Source organism: Wyeomyia smithii, chromosome 3 (genome assembly GCF_029784165.1).
Source record: "Wyeomyia smithii strain HCP4-BCI-WySm-NY-G18 chromosome 3, ASM2978416v1, whole genome shotgun sequence".
Classification (NCBI taxonomy): domain Eukaryota; kingdom Metazoa; phylum Arthropoda; class Insecta; order Diptera; family Culicidae; genus Wyeomyia; species Wyeomyia smithii.
In genome coordinates, this window is record NC_073696.1 from 31,698,383 (window position 1) to 31,717,064 (window position 18,682).

General features: G+C 37.9%; 2 protein-coding genes across 4 annotated transcripts in view; both read right to left on the minus strand.

Annotated features, from left to right (window-relative positions):
* LOC129726578 (homeobox protein E60) overlaps positions 1-18,682 on the minus strand; it is a 183,100-nt gene that overhangs the window by 87,132 nt on the left and 77,286 nt on the right. Inside the window, exon 1 of one of the 3 annotated variants that reach the window (XM_055683452.1) lies at positions 5,148-5,174. The exons of the other annotated variants lie outside the window; for them this stretch is intronic. The gene's annotated coding sequence lies outside the window, so the exon portion shown is untranslated. Of the gene's footprint in view, positions 1-5,147; positions 5,175-18,682 lie in introns of those variants that run through there. 3 annotated transcript variants of the gene reach the window in all.
* LOC129726581 (uncharacterized) overlaps positions 5,131-18,682 on the minus strand; it is a 40,204-nt gene continuing 26,652 nt past the window's right edge. The window contains exon 2 of the mRNA XM_055683454.1: positions 5,131-5,188. The gene's annotated coding sequence lies outside the window, so the exon portion shown is untranslated. The remainder of the gene's footprint in view (positions 5,189-18,682) is intronic.

Genomic DNA, 18,682 nt, shown 5'->3' on the forward strand with positions numbered 1-18,682 from the left:
GGTGGCTTGAAGTCGGCCATTTATGGCTTTGACGCACTTCCACCTTAAAATAACTGTTTTCAGGGACAACACTACGTCTCGAAGTTTCATGAATTTCTAATACATTTGGTCTAAAATAAATTTACAAACCGACATTTCATGCTTTTTTATAATTAAACATCGACCGCTTAGAGACACGACGTCCGCAAGTCTGATTTCAAAGGCTAAGTTAATACGACCACCCGGAAGCAAATCTGTTACTAAATCGATTTTATTAAACAAATTTTTCTTTAATTCGTTTAAGTTCAAGTTAAGTTATCTTCTCAAACCGCGGAGTGTAACAATTTTTACCGATTTTTCTCCCTTTCCTTCTCTAGATTTTAATTTCTCGGCTTTGTCCCTGTCACCTACAGTTATCAAGAAGGGAAAACTTTATCACTCCTTTTTTTGTCGTCGCCTACTTATTTCGCTACCAGCACCTTATTCCGGTGAAGAAATGTTGGAAAAATATACCATTTCAGTCTATTTCGATTGTCTGGAATTTTGTGTTTATACTTGATTCTGGGAAAGTGGCTGCAGCACGATTGAGCTCAAATTTTGCATGAGGACGTTTTTCGAGGAGACGAAACTTTTAAGATCCATCGCTAAACGAAATTCGAGTCTATTCCTATGGGCACCCTACTATTTATGTCATGCGATAAACAACTTTTCAAATATTGTTCTCAAATTCACCATTGACTGGACTATGCAACGGTCCCGCAAGCCATATTCAGAGTGGAGTCTGGACTTTGGGCAATCTTCTGATTTCGAAAATACCCAAATTAGGTCATTGGATGCTGTTTTCCGTGAACCGGAATTTGCAACCATAGATTTCGCAGTTGCGGTTGGGTTCGATTTCAGTACTCTGGACATCATCCTGTCTGTGAAAGCACCCGTGTTGGATGGTATTTGGTTACTTTTGGTTGTTTTCAATAAATCAAAATGGCGTTTAAAATTGGTGTCCAGTCTCTGAGTTTCATCTCGATTTCATATATATTCATATTGAGTGGTATTCGGCCATTTTAAATTTTTTCCCGACTACGAAAGGCACTATTTCGAATTTCAAAATAGCGTCTTCATTCGGTTTTCGGCTTTTGAATATTATCCCGGTTCCAAAAATGTTTTATGTTGGATGGATTTGTCCTTGTTTGCAGCTATGATTAGTCAAAATCCGCATTCAAAACAAGGTCCTAAATTTTTTCAATAGTAGTCATAGTTACAACCATAAAATAACAATTTCCACATTTTGGGCGGCAAGTAACTAAGTTTTCAATTGATTGCTGCTATTATGAAGAAAATCCGTTGCAAACTGACTGAGTTATAAACATTTAAAAATTGAACAATTTTCCATTTGCACCTTTATTCCAGTTATTGCCGTAAGACACACTTTCACGTCAAAATAATTAAAAGTGAAAGGACGATTTTTTGAACGAGGATATTCAGTGAAGCTTAAGTTGGATGTGCGATTGATATTTAGGTGGAGAAAATATATATTAAAATAAACTTCTAATGTATAACAAAAAGATCAGGAACGATCTTGTAAAAGCCTCAATCCGATTAGTGGTTTTAAAATCAAAAATCATTACAATTTATTTTTTTATTTATTTATTCAATAATTCATTCGACAACAGTCTTAATGAATATATATATAAAGTATGTGGCTAGGAAAAGCCGCCTCGAAAGGCCACGAAAGAAACTTTCGAGCCGGCATAAAAACCCAGCATCTTTTAGGAATCCAAGTGCAGTATAACATATATCATAAAATAAAATACATCAATGAACAATTCACAATACACAATAAGTTACTAAAAATTAAAATTTTCAAAGTATCGATTGAAGAGCAGAGCCATTTGGCGGATAGGCTCGTTCAGGCCGTAGTTTGTGCGATGCGCATTTGTATGCAATAAACGCTGGTCTCGTCGAGGTCGTAGAGGGCAATGCAACTGTAACATAGCCAAGATAGTTGGACAATTATACCGGCCTGTCAAAATTTTGTGTGTCATTTTGGTAATTATTTCTTTGCGGCGCTGTTCGAGTGGTGTGATTCCAACTAACAAGCATAGGCTTTCATAGGGTGGCAGGTGATCGGGATCTCTCCATGGTAGTGTGCGACAGATTTTTTTAATAAAGGTTTTCTGAACGCGCTCAATTCGCTGAATCCAGAACTCATAATGCGGGTTCCATATAGCGCACGCAGTTTCCAAAATTGAGCGAACCAAAGAGCAGTAAAGAGTCCTTAAGGTGCCATAATCAACGAACTCATTTCCGATTCTGAATATTAACCCAAGTTGACGATTAGCCTTAGAGATGATCATCGAAAAATGCTGCCTGAAAGTTAATTGCGTGTCCAACAGAACACCCAAATCAGTGACAATATCGGTACGTTGTAAACAAGTACCAGCAATGTTATAGTTGAACAATAGCGGCTGCTTTTTGCGCTGGAAACTAATCACAGAACATTTCGGAATGCTTAGCATCATATAATTGCGTTGGCACCAGTCATTAAATAAGTCAATCAACGATTGAAGCCTAAGGCAATCTTCAACAGTCTCGATGAGTTTGAAAATTTTTGTATCATCCGCATACAGTTAACGTGTGCCAGGTGGTAAAACTTTCGTAACGTCATTTATGAACAGCGAAAAGAGTAGAGGCCCAAGAATGCTACCCTGGGGTACACCAGAATTGTTACTAAACCAGGCGGATTGCGACTTGCCCAACTTAACAGCGATCTTACGATTACGTAGGTACGAGTCTACCCATTCCACCATTCCAATTGAAGTTCCAAGCTTGTCGCATTTGGCACAAAGTAGTCCATGATCAACGCGATCGAAAGCAGCTTTCAGGTCCGTGTAGACAGCATCGATCTGAAGGCCCCGGTCCATACCGCGAAGGCAAAATGAAGTGAACTCTAGTAAATTGGTAGATACAGATCTACCAGGGAAAAACCCATGCTGTGCAGTAGAGATGTAGTTCTTCACGCTGAACATCAGATGATGATGCATAATAGTTTCGAAAACCTTGGAGCAGGCACACAAACATGGGATACCACGATAATTTTCGACATTTCGTTCGTCACCTTTTTTATATACCGGAAACATTAACGACTCTTTCCATTTACCGGGAAATTGATGTTTTAGCAAGGAAAGATTGAAAATAGCAGCTAGCGGTGACTCTAAACTTCCGGCACATTTTTTCAGGAGTACAGCAGAAATTCCATCTGGTCCAGGGGAGTAGGACTGTTTCAGATCGCAGATGGCTTTGGAAACCTCTCCGATTGTGATCTCGAAGACTTCGGCATTGAAAACGTCGCTCGGCACAGAAGCCATTGCCGCGGCAATGTCGTTAGGTGAAGCGTGCTCCTTGTTGAAAACACTAGCGAAGTGCTCGGCAAATAAATCGCATTTACTGTTGTTAGTAGACGCTTCACTATTCAGCAGGAACACACTAGATGGTAATCCTTCTTCCTTACGCTTCGAGTTAACAAACCTCCAGAAACTTTTCGGATTTAAGCGTAGGTTGCGTTCCGTTTTACGCACGAACATCGTGTACAGACTTCTATTCAGCGTTTTGTATGATCGACTAGCAGAAGTGAACCGTGTCCGATTGATAGGGTTTCTATTTTTTTGATATGCACGCAAAACTGACTTACGAAGGCGGTTAAGTTTAGTGAGATGTCTATTTCCCCAAATAGGCTTACGACGAGGACGAGCTTTGGGAATATGGCGATGTATAAGTTCCTGAATCAATTCAGTAAATTCAGACACGGCCTCATCCAAATCTGTACTCCGGTTGATAAAAGTCCAGTCGATACCTCTCAATTCTGATTCGATAGCATCATTCTGATTCGATGGCATGAAGTAACGTTTTAGTAACATGTCTTCTCGAAATAATCATTTGAAAAATATCAAAGTTATTCAAGTTTTCTCACCAGTTTTACAATATTTCTCTAAGTAAAATTGTGCAATAATCTGAAAAGCACATCCACACGCTATTTCACTTTGATTAGCAAAGTGCGTCTCATCTATCGCGGATTTTGCCGTAAATCAAATTACATCGACCCCATATCGAACTGTATCAGCGAATGCTTTCAAGTCGTAAATCGCTCAACAAAGCAATGCAGTTCGAGCTTTGTAAGCAATCGCTCATCGTTTGTGTCCACGCCACCGCCTACAGTGATGCGACCAATCGGAAACATTAAAATCTAATTCTCCTAGGTAGTACCACAAGTAGTGAGCCTCTAGTTCGTGTGTGCCGCAGTTGACTACCACCAGCAGCGACTGTGGATGAGATCTCAATCAACGAACGAAACTGGATCCCAGTTTGTATTTTTTCAAGCAACTCGGTAAAAGGCCTGCCGTGAGATCTCACCAAAGAAAAACTTTTTCTGAAGCATTCAAAAAACACGAAACCAAAACTTATAGCACAATATGTTATGGCATAATCTACAAAAAAAATCGAAAAACCGCCGTACGATGAACTTCAAGCCACAACGCCACCCACATAATCCCACTCTCTCCGACAAAAAGAGGCCCATCCATTGGTTGACCCATAAATCTCCCGAATAAAGTCATAACCGCATTCGGGACCACTTCGCGTCTCAATCGGACCAAAAAAAAAATTAAGATAAACCGAGAAACGATGCAGCATCCTCGCCGCCAATTCCGGCTCGTTAATCAGCACGCGCATACACGCGCCCATTACAACCGACTTATGCAAATCCGGAGCGCTTATGTGACAATTGAACCGTTCCGAATCACCTTCGTAATCGATTAACGAGCTGCGTCGTAACAGACGAAACTCAAACATCTCCCGCTAATCCCACCAAAGGAAGTGATGGACACTCGAAAGAGCGATAAAACACACAGCTTAGATAAGGTGCCATCCGGCGTATTGGCGAAACCGGAACGTGGGAACACGAAATGGAACCCGCCGATGATTTCACACGTCATAAAGATAGACAGGCGGTGGCTGGAGCCATCCCAGGTGGTCTCCGCTGCGGATATGCAAAATTGCTTGCCATTAGGTTGAAATTGTACGAAGATAGATTGTTAATTTTAGCAGCTCGAATAATATTCCAATTTATGACCAACCTGCTGACAAGTGTCACAATCGCGCCAGATTTGACTCACCAAGTTAAAGTTGGATTTTCCTATAAATTCTTTGCTCCTACCTGTAAAGAGAAAATGAAATATGACAACAATTAGTTTAACCTACAAATTTGCTTTGAGCGTAATAAATAAACTGAAAACAAACATCACAAGTGGTATGATGTCAGGGCAAAGACAGTTCAGTGTACAGAACGAAGGCCGGATTTTTCTTTGTTTCATTATTCGGCAGCATGTCAAGAATGTTCCCCGTAGACTTTGCTCGAAATCGTTAGCACCACACACAGCACACTGACAGGCTACTGGAATTACCTCAACGACCTTGTCGTGTGTTTTGGCATGAACGAACAGAAGCTTCAAAACAGGCTTTCAGCTTCCAGGAACTAATCGACAGCGGACATTGTTTCTGCGTCCATTCTACTTGGCTGTTTGAGGAACGTTGCGGGTTTTTTCATGAGAGTTACACAGAAGAAAAGTAACTTACTGTAACTTGAAATAATAACTTGAAAAATCTGTAAAATGTGAAGAAACTTTTGAACTACTCTAACCGAGGAGATTATCCATTCATAACATGCACAAGTAAAAATAAAAATCCATAAAATGTCATTTCTGGAAATCGGCATTAAAAATCGTTTGTAAACATCGCACAATCAAAATTTCTTAAATTTAAAAAAATTGTGGGAATCCTCATGAATTGAAAATGTTATGAAATTTTTTACGATTTTTTTGAATTTCAAAAATATTATCAGATTATTTATGTGACATAGATAAATTCTCCAATGCGAATATTGCATAAAATCCAGACCAATCCGAAAACTGGTTCAAACGGTCGCCATCGATTACCGTTCCCAAATGAGACAAATTCATTTAGGGGTTCATTTAAAATGATTACAAATATATCATCTTAATCTGACACTGCTCGTTTTACGGGTATGTGCCAGTCCAAGGAATTTCCACCCCGTGTATTCCCCTCAGCCCCAGGAGCTGCAGTTCCGCTTGTTGCTCTCCACATCGCGAGTTTCCCCCTTGCGAGAATACGAAAACAGTCAGTCAGTCAGTCAGTCAACCAGCGAGCTCCGAACCGGAGAGTGCGCGGTGAGCAAAAACAAAAAAAAACAACAAAGATCAACATGTGCCCGGATTGACTTGAGACTCGCACACACACACAATCGCATTGGGTGGTCCAAAATGTCAGATGTGTGGTCTTTATTAATAAACTTGTACTGCAATGCTTTCCTATATCTTTCTCCGCTCCTCGGTTTCGTTCTGCAGCGTCGGAGATCTCTGGGTCCACGCAGCGATGCTGGATTCTGGCTGGCAGGCTGACTGGGGATATCCTCGATATGCGATAGCGCAGCGCAAAAGAATCCAATTCCACACCGGCGCGAACCGGGCGAAGCCGTTTTCGAGTTTTCGGGAATCGCCAACGTTCATCTGACTCATTCAGCTTTATTCAAATCAGGCCGCGCGGAGTTTCCCTTCGGTGGAACGCAGAGCAGAAGACAGGGGCGAAACCATTCGGAAGGGAAAAAGATAAAAAAGCTCAGTGAGCATTATGTTCTTTCCTATACATTCATTTCTGCTGGGTGGTAAGCTGGCTGGAGTCTCACGGGCCTTTGGGGGATAGGAAGTGCCGCGAGAGTCGTGTAGTGTTTTGAGTTAATTTAGGAGGTCGTTTCATCAATCGCGCAAGATTGCTGCAGCCGAGATACTCTGAAGACTGGCGGGCTCTTCTGTGCTGCCGCGACCGGACGGACCTCCAAGGGCGTAAGCGGTTTTTGGCGCGCTTGCATGATACATTCTTTACCTTAAAACACGAGAGAAAAATATGCTGACAAACGGTTGTTATTTCCATAGGAAATCGATTAAAAGTAGTACATGATTAGACAACCTGCAGGTAATGCACAACTGAGTGAAATTACTACCTGTAGTAAAACAGTGGAGGAAACGCCGACATTTCACTTTTTCCCTGAGACGTCTCAACTAGACGGCTGCAGTTGGACGCACGCATTCATTATTAGTTTAAATTATTGCTTCTGCAGCGCAAACAAACAGCGTGCAATTTGCCATCAACAGTTGACATAACAGAACTATAAAATTGACTTGATACAAAGTGTAAACCTTGTTTGTAGCCCCGGATTCAACCCGCGCTCGGCGAACACTTCCCCTCCCTTTCCTGTATGTGTGCTGCGACGACACGCTCTGTGCGCATACACACAACTGTCCACACCCATCAGCAACTTCATCACATCATCATGTTTTGCATATACACGTACCCAGTTCGCGGTCAATCCAAACCCCGCACAGGGGTACGGTGCCGGTTCCGGCAGTGTGTGCATTTCTCCTTCGTTCTTCCACACGCTCTGGCTGGACTGGACACCCTCCTTCCGTTGGAGTGCATGCGCAGAACCTGGCTGGAGTGCCCGCGCAAGCAGAGCACAGGGTGTCCAATCACTCCCATAGGTTACAATTCGAAGAAAAAGGTTTGGACGAACAACACGATAACACCCTGTGGGGAGGAATTTGTACCGTGTCTATTCCGCCTCGTTGCGGTACGACTGCCATGTTTTACACTTGTCCCATTGAAAACACATCTTTCCACGGAAGGGTGAGTTTCACAACGCATACGCGATCAGCGGTTGTCATCGAGGTAATTTAAAAGCGCCACTGGTAAAATTAAATTCGGTGCACTTAGTTTTTTTCAGTCTTCCAGTAGTTATGGTCAAAACCAAAAAAAGTGATAAGTGCAAATGATTCCGAAAAGTGTCGAATTTTCGAGATTGTTTTACGACAGCCGGATGCCCAGAGACTTTGTATCGAAGATTCTCATAACATTTTTGGACACAAATACTTCATACTGATACTGATCAATATACGAATTAACTTTCACAACATCGTTATTTATTATAACAAATAAATGAACTTTATGAGCATTTGTTATAGATTTCTTAAAGATGATGATAACGGTGTTCTCATTCTCATAGAGGAATAAAATTTACGGTATCCACCAGGCTGAGCACTGTTAACTTTCCAATTTGACTGCTGAAAATTCACCCTCTATAACATTGAAACAATTCAATAAATTTAATTTTTTTTCGTATTATATGTACCGTGCTGGATCGAAATCCGTACACCTAAGCACATGATAATCTTCGACGGTCAATAAAAAAACAAGAAATCACATATTGCTTTAAACTGACATGTTTACTTATAGATCTACGTATATTTTATCACTGTTTTCAAGCAAAATGATTAAAATCACTCGAAATCCGTGCACCGTTTTTTGTCTGAATCAAAACCCGTACACTTTAGAATCGAAATCCGCACACACGCGATATAGACTGGATCTAAGTCCATACAGCATAGAATTAAAATCCGTATAGATATAGAAGTACAAAAATGTACATCTTTTATCTATAATTCATCTTATATCTAAGAAAATATATATTTTGAGGATTAATTGGTTCCAAAAGTTTCACACGGTTTCCTATTTTTTTTTTATCAGCTGAAATAGTGCAATTTTCGTAGCGTTTCGTTGCGATACGCCTTGTCGTAGTAATCGGAACGCCGGAACCTTTCGAAGCTTCCCGGTACGACTTTACCTTGCGTACCTCAATCACAGCTCATTCGAAATTGATTGCCGTATATTTATAATTGTTTTCATCCATTATATGCTGAAAACAAGAAGAAAGTTCAACAATATAGGAATGATACATACGCTGTACGGATTTCGATTCAAGCAATTAACAAGGATCACAATCCGTACGGCACAGTTTTTGTTGAATAAATACAATTTACACTATTTACCAGACAATATACAGCTCGAAAATGACAAAGACTTACCTTTTCCATCAATTTCAAAAAGATTCACAGAGTAAAACACTTATATCCCACTGGAAAAACGTTTTTATCTGAAGAACTCTCTAACGATACAACGAAATGACAACTGAAACCGATACACGATTGATTTTTCATTTTTAATATTTTTAATTTCATGGCCTACTGGCGCATAGTTTAGTTTAACAGAAGGTCAACAGCTCAACGGACATGTACATGTAACTATCATATTAATTTTCATTTTTATTAAGCTTAAAACTGAAGAAAAACATCAAGGTGTACGGATTTCGATACTGTACGGGTTTTGATCCGGAACGGTGACCTGATCCATTTTTCTACGATTTTTTAACTATAAATTATTGTTTTCGAAAAAGAAATACATGGGTAGGGGGATTATGGGCATAATGAGCACACGGGGCGAAATGGGCACCCCTCTTTTATGCGAAAATACGCATTTTTTAATACAATATGGTATGTGGAACTCTTCCGTAGTTATTACAGTATCTCTTTATGTAGAACAAAAGTGATTTGTATGTTAAAAATATAGAAATATATTGGAAAAATCATCTTGGTTCCCGGATGTTGGAAAAATTATTATTATTGCGCACTACAAAATAAGCTTCTACGGTCGTTTAAATGGCTCAATCAAGTATGTAGACACATCAATATGACGTATGGGTTGTACCCCAAATTTCACCATCATTGAAGTTTTGATTTTAAGCTATAATTAGTATTAAAATCTCATGTTAACTTTAACTAATTCGAAATTGGCTAAATGGTCATCTTTAGGTGGGGTGAAATGAGCACACCTTGTCACATAAACTTACCTGAAATTCATCTCAGTAGACTTGTGAGTTTGTTTGTTTCCATAGTCAGTGTTTGTTTACAGTGATGGTGCGAACATATATTAGAAAATCTATGAGACCGAATCGGTCAGAAAAAGGGACTGCAGGCAGAATTGGCCACCATAAGGCGCGACAGAACATTCACGAAACAAGCCGCCAAGTATCACGGCATCCCGCGAAAAACGTTGGCCCATTAGTTATACTTCTACACAGTTTCAAAATATGTTCTACTAGTTGAACGTTCCCGGCGATGCTCGGGATCAAAGCTTTTAAATTTAAGAATCATTTTTTATAATTCATTACTGCTTTAGCACAACTTACTTAAAAAATATTTCACATTTTATACGTTCATCATCAGTTTAAATACTTCAATATTTTGAGAACAGAACACACATAAACTGGAAGTCGCCATATCGGATTTCCAAACGACGTATTGAGTTCCATTTTCGGAATTATTGAAATAGTTGGCCAAATACCACTTTAGGTAATTTTTCTGAAGCCGGAAGCCGCCGTTTTGGAAAATGTTGTGTGGAGTCGTCCCAGTTTCGAATATACCTATACTGGGTGATATTCGTTTACAGTAAAAGCTCTGTTTAGGAAATTCGAGTAAGTAAGAAGAATTGAGTATGACCATTCATGCTTATTTCTCCTCTATAATGAAATCTAAAGAGATGCTTGTGATTTTTTTCAAAACGAAAATGTTTGTTGGTGTCCAAGGAACACGTCTGAGAAGAAGTGAAAATTTTCTGATAACTAACAATTGTGCTTTAATCCACAAAACTATGTAGAAAATAAAAAATGACTTTCAATGCTTAAGTCGCCTCTTAATCTATGTTCAAACCAATGAAATGGGACCTTTCCTCCAGCTAAATGTTCCAAGATCTAGTTTGGGTAAACGTAAAAAAGTAAATCGAATCCCGTAATGTGTTACTATTCACAAATCTACGAATATATCAGAAATGTGTTAATTTTCTATGCTCGACTCGCACTGATTCAAAACATGGATTTTCTACAAAAAAATAATTGGAAATATTAAAGAAACAACGAACATTTTATTGAAAGAAAAATCACATGTCATCGTTTGAATTTTGATTTAGATGCGACTTGAGCTTATGCTTAAAAAGTCAAAGTTTTGCATGTATTATATGTTTTTCAAAAACAAAAATCACAGAGAGTATTTTAAGGTGTTTCTTTGTATGCAGAAAATCATCTTCTAAAATGCTTCGAACATACGTAGTTTTTGAGTAATATGTCAGCTTTTAGCAATAAGAGACGTGTTATTTTTTCTCAAATGTCTTTCCTGAACATTAACTAACATTTTATTGGAAAACAATCACATATCATAGCTTTGAATTTTGATTTGCAGACAAATTAAGCCTAAATATTCATGATTTTGCACGTTTTACTAAGTTTTGTGAATGATATCTACATTTTCAGTAATCAGATACCTAACATTTCTTCTCAAATTTCATTCCTGAACATTAACAATCATTTCATTGAAAAAAAAAACACATGTCATCGCTTTGAATTATGATTTAGAGACAAATTAAGCCTAAAAATCTTGGTTTTGCATTTTTCACGTAGATTTATTAAAATTATTTTAATTTCAAATGATCAGGTACTTATTATTTTCCCTTAATTTCATTTTAAAAAAATCACAGATCATAGATTCGGATTTTGATTTAGAAGCAGAATTCAGTATGAAAAGTCATGATTTCGCATGTTTCACGTAGTTTTGTGACTATTATCTCGAATTGTAGTAATCAAATACCTGTTATTTTTACTCGAATGTTTTTCTTGAACATCAACGAACTTTTTAATGAAAAAAAATTATATGTCTTCTCTTTGAGACGAATTGAGTATAAATAGTCATAATTTTGCATGTCTTACGTAGTTTTGTGAATAATATTCCAAGTTTTAGTAATTAGCTATTAATTATTTTTCCTCGAATGTCGTTTCCTGAGCATTATCAAACATTTTAATGAAAAAAGGATCTTATGTCATCGCTTTGAATTTTGGTTTAGAGGTAAATTTAGCACAAAAAGTCACAATTTTGCATGTTTTACGTAATTTGGTGAATAATATCTCAAGTTTTAGTAATCAGATACTAATTTTTTTTCTCGAATGTCTTTCCTTAATATTACAAACATTTCAATGAATAAAGAACCACATGTCATCGCTTCGAATTTTGATTTAGAGGCAAATTCAGCTTGAAAAGTCATAATTTTGCATGTTTTACGTAGTTTTGTGAATAATATCTCAAATTGTAGTAATCAGATACTAATTATTTTTCCTCAAATGTCATTCCTGAACATTAACAAACATTTTCATGAAAAAAAAAAATCACATGTCATCGCTTTGAATTTCGATTTAGAGGCAAATTCAGCTTGAAAAGTCATAATTTTGCATGTTTTACGTAGTTTTGTGAATAATATCTCAAGGTTTAGTAATCAGTTACTAATTATTTTTCCTCGAATGTCTTTCCTGAACGTAACAAACATTTCAATGAAAAAAGAATCACATGGCATCGCTTTGAATTTTGATTTAGAGGCAAATTTAGCTTGAAAAGTCATAATTTTGTATGTTTTACGTAGTTTTGTGAATAATATCTCAAATTGTAGTAATCAGATACTAATTATTTTTCCTCAAATGTCTTTCCTGAACATTAACAAACATTTTCATGAAAAAAGAACCACATGTCATCGCTTTGAATTTTGATTTAGAGGCAAATTCACCGCTTATTTTTCTGATTTAGAACGATTTCAAATGATGATGACTACTGTACACCACAGAGACGGAGGGAATAATATCAATAAGATCAAGCGTTACGGAATTCCATTTTTATATAGTAGATAAGAATGCTCATTATGCCATACCCCGTGGGTGCTCATTATGCCCCAGTGGGGTGCTCATTGTGCCCCACACATCGACTGATTGCTAGTTTTTGATGCATGAATCTCTTTTGTGTTTTTCACCGTTATACGATAAACTTTTCAATTTGTGAATAGTGTACCTTTAATTATAGATAGTCAATTCAAGTTTTGCACTGAAGACAGCTTAAAATTTTTGTCGTTTTCCATGCTTAAATCAGGCAAGTTAGGGTGCTCATTATGCCCCTATTCCCCCTACTTTTAATTTATTTTAGATTTATTATCAATTTTTCGAAGATTTTCCTAAATTTTTAATTTTCTTAAAAAATATTTTTAATCGGTTTCCAGTAATCGTTGATTTCAAACTGTGAAAAATATTCGTTTTGTGATGTTATTTTAACGACAATTTATTATTGTGACATGGGTTCTAGTACTCGTCCGAGAATTTTATCGCATATAACGAATGTTTCAGAGAAATAGTCAAAACAACAAAACCCTTTGAGGTTTTTTAAAAATTACGATGACTTTTTGGCATTACGCTCAAAATCCACACATCAGAGCACACTGCAGTGCTTTTACTGTGTGTTTCTCAAGCCTGCATTAAGAAAGGGGCGCATCTAGATAGGAAAGTAGATTGCGTTGTTTGCTTCGCATCTCGAGACAAAATAAATCCAGCTTCGCATGCCTGATCTTCGAATGCTACTGAATTTATCACAGCAGTGCGCTCCGCGGTGTACTTCTGTGTATTTTCACAAGAGTAATTCACCACCACTGATGTAAACAGCAAGTGTATTAATTTTTCTGCGAGCGGCAGAAACACAACACGAAGCAGAATAAAAAAGTTTAGTGCAAAAAATTGCTAAACGCAGCACTCATGCTGAGCAAGAAGCAGGCCCGGATTCAGGGGGGAGGGCAAATGCTCCGGCCTTCTAACAGGAGACCTTTTTTCGCTTGTCACCTTCCAGCGACGCATTAAGTAAAAAAAATTAAAATTTACTTACCCCACGCATATATTTGCCCCGGCCCCCCCGAACTGAAATCCTGCCCTGGCAAGAAGTGAGCAACGAATATACACTCTACTCTTTCCACATATTAAGGAGAATAACAAGCTTGGTTTTTTCTATGCCTCAATTTCAAATTTTATTATGGAAGACATCTCAGTCAACTCATAGGGCAATCTCTCCTATATTCCTTCATTCAAACTTTACCATACTTTCAACGTAAAATTTTCAACCACTTGACAAAATCGAGAAGCAAACAGAGTTACCTTCGAAATTTGTAGAAATTTGACGATAATTTGGACAAATGAGAGAAATAAGATGAATATAGGTGCACCTAGCTGTTGAGATGAATAATGGAGCAATTACCCTATTACTTTTGGTAATCCAAACATTATATTGTATTTCGCCCATTTTCCTTCCGGGTTTTCTTGATAAATTTTAGTAAGAGACGGCGATTGTTTATTGTATTTCCAAACAATTTTCTGCTCCGAAGTCATTCCCAGTTTGAATAACTTTTATCAACACTGTTTACATGTTCCGAGTACTCTAACAAATAAGAATATTTTCACTCGATTAGTGAATTTAAGCTGATCTCATTGTTGTCTCAACTCTGTTAAATTTATGATTTTAACTTTTTGTGTATTATGAATGAGTTCTGAAAAGTATCTTTTACAGAATTGGGGGAATTCAAACGCCAAGAATTTGTTTCAAAGTTTTTGATGACTTGTTGATAATTTATTGGTAAACTGTTGCTGTATTTTAGATCACTTTTATCAGGATTTTATTATCATTCACAAAGTATTTTTGTTGTTTTCGACTTAACATTTAACAATAATCAATTATTTCGGATATTTTTTTTTATAATAACACGCCACAGGCTTGAGTTAAAGATTTGTTGATTGAACACTTGCTAACAGTTATAGACTGTTCCGAAAATTATAAATACATCTTCTTTCTTGAATAAAACAAAAAATACAGGATTTTTCGGGTCATTTTATACTGAAATATAGATAATAAGTATTTTCTTTACAGTTTCAATTCAAGTTGGGATTATTTTTCGTAGGATACGCGAGTTCTCTAACTTTTCTCTTAACACTACTCATAAGCTTTTGCACAGTGTGTTCTCCGACCATTTTTACCACTTTAAGCCAATCTTTTTTAAATTTTTCAACATTGTCCGCTGGTTTGACATATTTCCTCAGCTTTGCCTTGGTTAAAGCCCAAAAAGTTTCAATAGGGCGAATTTCAGGGCAGTTTGGAGGATTCATCTCCTTTGGGACACATGTGACATTATTTGTTTTATACCACCCTAGTGCATCCTTAGAGTAATGGCAGGAAGCAAGATCGGGCCAAAAGATTGGAGGATTGTTATGCTGCTTAACCAAGGGTAGCAACCTTTTCTGCAAACACTCTTCCACGTAAATTTTACCATTCATTGTGTCATTCCTAATGAATGGACGAGATATTTTCCCACATTCACAAATGGCCTGCCAAACCATTACCTTCTTGCCGAATTTTTCGGTGTAAATGGCTTTCACTGGTCCAGGGACATCCTTTTCCTTCGGCAGGGCTGTCATTCGCACACTCATTGCGCTCAGTGTGTTAATTTCACGTCAAGGTACAACGAGAACGATACCTACACACAAAGAGAAAGAGCGAAAACGAAATGACTATTGTCGTTTTCGTTTTCGCGGTGTACTACACTTTTTCCGTGCTATACTTTGCAGCTTCAAATAAAACATTTTCAGTGTCATTGCATTGGTATGCGTAATAATGGGATAGCTGTCAATTCGTTTTGTTTTGGTCATAATCGCATTCGTCATTTTGTCTCGTTTCCATTTCATATGTCCATCTCGCAAATGTGCTGAGAAAAAATTTACCTGACACTTTACCACGTGGAACGAAAACCAAAACAAACCAGTTTTGACACATACGTGTGAATGTGTTGGTAACTTCCTACAGCACACTCTGCTTTTTTCGGGTGTCATCAGTGACAGAAAAAGTGTAGGGAGAGACAGAAAAAGGGTAACACGAAAAATCAAATAAAACATTTTCGGTGTCAAAAGTGTCATTTGAGTGTCATTTGAGTGTAGTACACCGCGAAAACGAAAACGACATATGAAAGATATCACCAAGTGAGAAATAATTCAAGAGAGGGTGAACGGAACAACTCTTTGTGCTGCTTTTTGTGACACATTGCGTGAGCACAAAAAGCTTCAGTTCGAGTAGTTTGCGTTGCGTTGCGGGTAGAAAAAATAGCAGAGAAAACGAACCAAGAAAGGACCACATACATTTTTGAGAACTCATTTAAATTCTCAATGCCGTGGACGTGTTTCTTAGGACATATTACGCACGTCCAGACATGTTTCTGTCCCAGTTTGGAAAAACTGGTTCTTCGTCGCATTTAGAAGTTCGTTCAGTCGAAAAGTAATACCGCAGACAGACGTCCAATCTGAGTTCCAAGCTTGTGTAAAGATTTTTGTAGTAGCAATTCGTAACCAGATAGCGCTACCAGTGACGCCAGCCTCAAACTCCAGCGAAAAAAAATGTATTGTAGCGATAAGGTCACCAGGCGGCGCTAGTATACAAGTGATTTATAACGCAATTCTCTTTGAAATTTTACACGGAATATTCGATCAATTTTGTTCTTGCTTGGACGTCTGTCTGTGGTGAAACTTTAACCGATCGATTTTTTCATTTTTTTGTTCTTGGATAACACCAGATCTCGATGTTTCATGCATTTTTAAGACATTTGGCATAAGAATTTTTTGATACTAAGAAATTTATGAACTACCTGTGCATTTCATTCATTGGACACAAAGTACTGCTTTCGTGTTCCCGAAGTCAGATTAAGCTGAAGTTTAGTACGGGAACTTTTTTCGAAGAAGAAACTTTTGAGCCCTACCTCTAAACGAAATTCTAAAAATCGATTTCTTTAGCCACCCTACTGTTCATGTACGAGACACATTACGGCTATCTCCGGGAAGAAACCATTTTTAGTTTTGAAACAAAACCCATTGAGCAGCGCTGGAAATTAGCTCCTAAATTATTTCAGTAGGAGTCATATGAAGTGCAAAAACCAAAAAAAAAATAATACAATAATCGTTCGTTTGTCAAATCCGATAATCATTGCCCCAAGCAACACACAAAGTAAGACACAATGTGTGGTGTCGCACATTTTGGCAAATGCACAAAGTGTACTCAGTCGCATTTTTTCGGTGCGAAAGAAATACAAAAGAGCGAATGGGGAGAAGAGAACACAAACGAAATATCGGGAGTGGCACTCACGGTTTGATGGCAAATGTGTTGTGTACACATTTGTGTGGTTCTGTCTGCACTGAGGTGAATTCCAGCCCCGCCCTTCGGTGATGTATAAAATTGCGGTCCTGGCAGAGTCTTATAGTCCAGTTTTATGTAGGTTTCGTCATCCATGATAACACACCCCATTTTTTTGGTCAGAAGTTTGTCATAAAGCTTCCGAGCTCTCGGTTTCACAGATTCAGCTTGTTTTGGATTTCGTTTTGGCTGCTTCTGCTTCCGACGGGTCTGCAGACCCATTCTTCCCTTGGCACACATAACGTTACTCGCCGAGGTTCCAAGCTTTCTCGCCACATTTCGTACTGATACTGAAGGATGCCGCTTGTAGTATTCCTTTACCTTTTTGTCCATTGTGGGATCAACAGGCCCGGGTTTTCTACCACGTCTTGGGGCATCAGTAAATGTGCACTCTTCACAATACTTCCGAATTGCGGTTTGAACTGCTCCGACACTTATACCTTCTTCTCTGGCTAATTTTCTTATAGAAAGACCACTCACGGTGTCCCATTTGTGCACAATTCCCTTTCTTTGCTCGGGAGAAAGGCCACGCATTTTCAAAATTTCGCACTAAATGTTAGAAAAAATGACAGCATCTGTTTTTTTTGGATGTAAACAACAGGACGCAGCCAACGTTTGGTTGAATACTGCACGTTATTTGAAATGACGGTTGATCTTAAGTGTATTTATAATTATCGGAACGGTCTATAGTTGTTCGTGTGTGTTTACTTTGAATATGTGCTTACTTGCAGTGTGTAAAGAAATAATAAGGATACTAGAATCATACTGAATCATCGGCAAATGACAATCCTCAATGACGATAAATTAAACACACTAGCCGGTGTCACTACTGTGACACACCAAAGACACTTTTTAGTGCCTCAAAATTATTCAAATAATGACTACTTCATGATTTGTCTGCTACTCGCTAAAACGTTACTAATATTGATTAAAAGAGTTAGTTTTGAAACAATTTCCTTTTTCTGAGCGATAAATTATAATAAAGCTCGACAATCAAAATGTGATCGCATTTGATAAGAATCAATTCTAGTTTAAGGACTTTTTTTATCGCTTGGAATAAATGTAGAACTGCGGTCACATATTTAATAATTCGCAAGATAAGGAAATTCAAGATTGCATCAAAGATATTTTCGTAGTCCTCTTAACGATATTTTTGTTGACGGCTATACAGTTGACGAGAAACAAACCTGAGGTGATTTGTGGTTTTCGAACCTACCTGTTCAACTGAAATATCTAAAAATCATAATTTAGCGAAATTATCACAACCACATCCGCGGAACAAAAAACGCCAGTCTTTCTATTTGTTACTATTTTGAAATAAAATTAGAAGAACAGCTTTCAATCAGTGATTACACTACTTCATTCATTTTTCACGGCCCCGTATGCAATGCCAAAGTTGCATCTGCAAACAAGTCGCCCCTGCTACAAACAATGTGGATTGTAGAGTTTCGTAGCCGTAAGGTTACAGAGTCCGCTTTGACAAGCGAGTGGGGATAAGTTCAAATCTTAGTAGAACCAAACCATTCGTTGACAAAAGGACTTTAAGTTTGGGTTTATTCTCAGGCTCTTCAACTTCCCTCCAGACTTAATAACTACTAGTCTAAAGCTTCGATAATATCATAGACTATAGCACGATATACGCTGTTAGAGTGATAGCCTGCAAGAGAATA